This window comes from Pseudorasbora parva, chromosome 2 (genome assembly GCF_024679245.1).
Source record: "Pseudorasbora parva isolate DD20220531a chromosome 2, ASM2467924v1, whole genome shotgun sequence".
Taxonomy (NCBI): Eukaryota; Metazoa; Chordata; class Actinopteri; order Cypriniformes; family Gobionidae; genus Pseudorasbora; species Pseudorasbora parva.
Genome location: NC_090173.1, coordinates 410,432 through 416,431, shown reverse-complemented (window position 1 = coordinate 416,431; position 6,000 = coordinate 410,432). Strand labels below are relative to the sequence as shown.

General features: G+C 49.2%; 1 protein-coding gene across 4 annotated transcripts in view; it reads left to right on the top strand.

Moving 5' to 3' along the window:
• The first annotated feature begins 1,171 nt into the window (after positions 1–1,171).
• The window catches only part of tcf20 (transcription factor 20), a 31,072-nt gene continuing 26,243 nt past the window's right edge, over positions 1,172–6,000 (top strand). For all 4 annotated transcript variants that reach the window (XR_010907812.1, XR_010907811.1, XR_010907809.1 and 1 more), the window contains exon 1: positions 1,172–1,498. The gene's annotated coding sequence lies outside the window, so the exon portion shown is untranslated. The remainder of the gene's footprint in view (positions 1,499–6,000) is intronic.

Here is a 6,000-nt window from a genome sequence, read left to right as displayed (position 1 = left end):
ACGCGTTCGACTGGAGGATCTGACGCAAGCCGACCCGAGTTCGAGCCCGTGTTTTGCAGAACTCTCACTAATCACAGATCCCATCGGGAAGGCGTTTGTTTTCACTAAAGTGAAGAAAATATTCTATATTAAGCGCCCTAGCGAGTGTGTAGGTGTCCCAATAATGTTTAATTGTTCAAACAAATATAATAATTTACCCTTTACACTTATTTAAAAAGCATCTAATATTCACTCATTGCAAAGAAATAGATATTTTTACAGAGTAAATAAAATATATTTTCTCCGTCACACTGTTTTATTGGGTTTGTAAGGTGTCAACTATAAATAAAATGTATAATATTAATAAAGTTGTGTGATGGATGAGGAGAAACGCATGAAAGCGACAGTGCTCGTGTGTGTGTGTGTGTGCGTGTGTGTGTGTGTGTGTGTGGTGTCGCTGCGCCCCCGTGTGGCGAGCGGAGGAACTGCAGAAGCGCGGGAATAAACCTCCTCACTTCCGGCTGATCTCAGTCCGTGCAGATCACCTCAAATAATCCCGTTCTCTAGCACATCATCACTGGGGTTCTGGTGTGTGTGTGTGTGTGTGTGTGTGTGTGTGTGTGTGTGTGTGTGTGTGTGTGTGATTGCCGATAAAAGAGCCACACTAGGCCGCTGTGATTCAGTTGCTATGGCAACCGTGATGGAAATAGCTGCGCGTCTCCACAGGAACGGCAGTGCGCGTTATTGTTGAGTGGATGCGCGCGCCTTATAATAAATCCAATGGTTACTTTGATCGACGCGGACGCGCCATTTGTTCAGCCAATCAGAGCGAGCACGGAGAATATGTAGTGTTTATTCTAAATTATGTTAATCAGAATTACTTAATCTCTTCTATGGGGGCGGGGCCACCTGGCACTGACATGAGATCCACCAATAGAAAACCACAGCCAGCCAATCAATTCCCCACTGACACAATCAGGCCCCGCCCACATTTGTTCTTGTTCGTGAGGCGATTAATTAACGAACGCGACTTCTGATTATTAATCGCTCATATAGTGTAAGTGAGTGAAATCTGAACGATATATTAGTATAACAAACACACGCTCCCCATCTTAAACTCTTAATAATAATAATAATAATAATAATAATAATAATAATAATAATAGTGTTAGTTCCTCCCCTGTCCGGTTCTCGTGAGTAATCTACGGCGGCGCAGATGTTCGAGGCGCGTCGAGTGCGATGATGTGATTTCTGTAGCGTTGTCGCGTCAGACGCGTGTGCGTGATGGATGCGGTGCGCGCGTGAGGGGGGCGGGAGCGCGTGGACCGCTCGAGCTCCTCTCGTTCGTTTCCTGACGTGAGAAAGACAAAAGGGGGAAAAACGCCAGAAGAAAAGCGCGTTCGTGTCGGAGGAGCGTCGAGGCCCGGTCGGTTCCGTGAGGCGGTGGAGCCGCGGGTCGGAGCAGCGGAGCAGCGGGAGCGCGGGACTCGAGCCCGGGGACATCAGACGGGCCTGTCCGGTAAAAACATCGCGTTATCAGACATCTGTGCTGGGTCTCTCTCTCTCTGTGTGTGTGTGAGTGTGTGTTTCAGCATCAGTCCGGCTGTGTGTGTGTGTGAGTCTGTGAGCCGTTCGTCGCGGCAGCAGAAGCGCCTTTATTCCCCGCGATGCGCGCGTCGATGTGTGTCGCGCTCGCTCATCTGACGCGTTGATAAATCGGCGGATTGCCGCGTTTTTTCGGTGTTTCTGCGCGAATCTGAGCCATGCTAAAGCGCTAATGCTAATGTGCCCTGAGAACCAGTGCTAGAGGAGCGAGCCCGGGTTTGGGTTCTAGAGTGTTCCGACACAACCATAGACCTGTCATTAATAACGACTGATCATCACAGCTAATGAACACACACACACACACACACACACACACACACAGTGGTAGTGTCACTGTCACTGCTAACTCCTGAACGTCATCATCATCATCATCATCATCATCATCGTTGTTGTTGTTGTTGTTATTATTTCAGCCTCGAAAAATCTCAGCTAACGACAGATATCAAATTAAACTAGAGGCACTGCTGAAACTGAACACACACACACACACACACACACACACACACACACACACACACACCTCGTCACCTTTATTTATTAAGCGCTTTATTTCATACAGATGATCAGCACACACTGATTCAACCCTAAACACACACACACACTGATTTAGATCATCTCAAGGCATATTTGGTCAACGGAACACACACACACACACACACACACACACACACTGCTGCTTAATCTACCCATCACACACACAGACTGCCCCTAAACCTACCCAACACACAAATACACACACATACAGACAGACACACACACACACACACATACACATACAGACAGACACACAGACACACACACTGCCCCTAAACCTACCCATCACACACACACACACACACACACACACACATACAGACAGACACACACACTGCCCCTAAACCTACCCAACACACACACACACACTGCCCCTAAACCTACCCAACACACACACACACACACACACACACACACACACACACACACACTGCCCCTAAACCTACCCAACACACACACACACACACTGCCCCTAAACCTACCCATCTCTCACACACACACACTGCCCCTAAACCTACTCATCTCTCTCACACACACACACACACACTGCCCCTAAACCTACTCATCTCACACACACACACACTGCCCCTAAACCTACCCATCACACACACACACACTGCCCCTAAACCTACTCATCTCACACACACACACACACACACACACACTGCCCCTAAACCTACCCGTCACACACACACACACACACACACACACACACTGCCCCTAAACCTACCCGTCACACATACACACACACACACTGCCCCTAAACCTACTCATCTCACACACACACTGCCCCTAAACCTACTCATCTCACACACACACACACACACACACACTGCCCCTAAACCTACTCATCTCACACACACACTGCCCCTAAACCTACTCATCTCACACACACACTGCCCCTAAACCTACTCATCTCACACACACACTGCCCCTAAACCTACTCATCACACACACACTGCCCCTAAACCTACTCATCTCACACACACACTGCCCCTAAACCTACCCATCACACACACACACACACTGCCCCTAAACCTACTCATCTCACACACACACTGCCCCTAAACCTACTCATCACACACACACACTGCCCCTAAACCTACTCATCTCACACACACACTGCCCCTAAACCTACTCATCTCACACACACACTGCCCCTAAACCTACTCATCACACACACACTGCCCCTAAACCTACTCATCTCACACACACACTGCCCCTAAACCTACCCATCACACACACACACACACTGCCCCTAAACCTACTCATCTCACACACACACTGCCCCTAAACCTACTCATCACACACACACTGCCCCTAAACCTACTCATCACACACACACACACTGCCCCTAAACCTACTCATCTCACACACACACACACACACTGCCCCTAAACCTACTCATCACACACACACTGCCCCTAAACCTACTCATCTCACACACACACACACACACTGCCCCTAAACCTACCCATCTCACACACACACACTGCCCCTAAACCTACTCATCTCACACACACACTGCCCCTAAACCTACTCATCACACACACACTGCCCCTAAACCTACTCATCTCACACACACACTGCCCCTAAACCTACCCATCACACACACACTGCCCCTAAACCTACTCATCACACACACACTGCCCCTAAACCTACTCATCACACACACACTGCCCCTAAACCTACTCATCTCACACACACACACACACACACACACACACACACACACACACACTGCCCCTAAACCTACTCATCTCACACACACACTGCCCCTAAACCTACTCATCTCACACACACACTGCCCCTAAACCTACTCATCTCACACACACACTGCCCCTAAACCTACTCATCTCACACACACACTGCCCCTAAACCTACTCATCTCACACACACACACACTGCCCCTAAACCTACCCATCACACACACACACACACACACACACACTGCCCCTAAACCTACCCATCACACACACACACACACACACACACACACACACACTGCCCCTAAACCTACTCATCTCACACACACACTGCCCCTAAACCTACCCATCACACATACACACACACTGCCCCTAAACCTACTCATCACACACACACTGCCCCTAAACCTACTCATCACACACACACTGCCCCTAAACCTACTCATCACACACACACTGCCCCTAAACCTACTCATCACACACACACACACACTGCCCCTAAACCTACTCATCACACACACACTGCCCCTAAACCTACTCATCACACACACACTGCCCCTAAACCTACTCATCACACACACACTGCCCCTAAACCTACTCATCACACACACACTGCCCCTAAACCTACTCATCACACACACACACACACTGCCCCTAAACCTACTCATCTCACACACACACTGCCCCTAAACCTACCCATCACACATACACACACACACACACACACACACACACACACACACACACACTGCCCCTAAACCTACCCATCACACACACACACACACACACACACACTGCCCCTAAACCTACCCATCACACATACACACACACTGCCCCTAAACCTACTCATCACACACACACACACACTGCCCCTAAACCTACTCATCTCACACACACACTGCCCCTAAACCTACCCATCACACACACACACACACGCACACACACACACACACACACACACACACACACACACACACATACACTGCCCCTAAACCTACCCATCACACACACACACACACACACACACTGCCCCTAAACCTACCCATCACACACACACACACACACACACACACACTCCCCCTAAACCTACCCATCACACACACATTGTCGTTGTGTGTGAGACAATAGATGCGTGTTGACATGAATAATGATCGCATTACATACACGGGACCCTCATTAAAGAGGGCTAATTAAACACACACACACACACACACACACACACACAGACTCACACATCGACAGACACAGACACACACATCGACAGACACACACACAGACTCTCACATCGACAGACACACACACAGACTCTCACATCGACAGACACACACACAGACTCTCACATCGACAGACACAGACACACACATCGACAGACACACACACAGACTCTCACATCGACAGACACACACACAGACTCTCACATCGACAGGCACACACACAGACTTACACATCGACAGACACACACACAGACTCTCACATCGACAGACACAGACACACACATCGACAGACACACACACAGACTCTCACACACACACATCGACAGACACAGACTCACACATCGACAGACACACACACAGACTCTCACACACACACATCGACAGACACAGACTCACACATCGACAGACACACAGACACACACATCGACAGACACACACACAGACTCTCACACACACACATAGACAGACACACACACACAGACTCACACACGCACATCAACAGATACTCACTCCCCCAACACACACACACACACACGCATCGACAGACACTCTCACACTCACACAGACTCACACATCGACAGACACACACACAGACTCACACATCGACAGACACACAGACACACACATCGACAGACACACACACAGACTCTCACACACACACATCGACAGACACACACACACAGACTCACACACGCACATCAACAGATACTCACTCCCCCAACACACACACACACACACGCATCGACAGACACTCTCACACACACACACAGACTCACACATCGACAGACACACAGACACACACATCGACAGACACACACACAGACTCTCACACACACACATCGACAGACACACACACACAGACTCTCACACACACACATCGACAGACACAGACTCACACATCGACAGACACACAGACACACACATCGACAGACACACACACAGACTCTCACACACACACATCG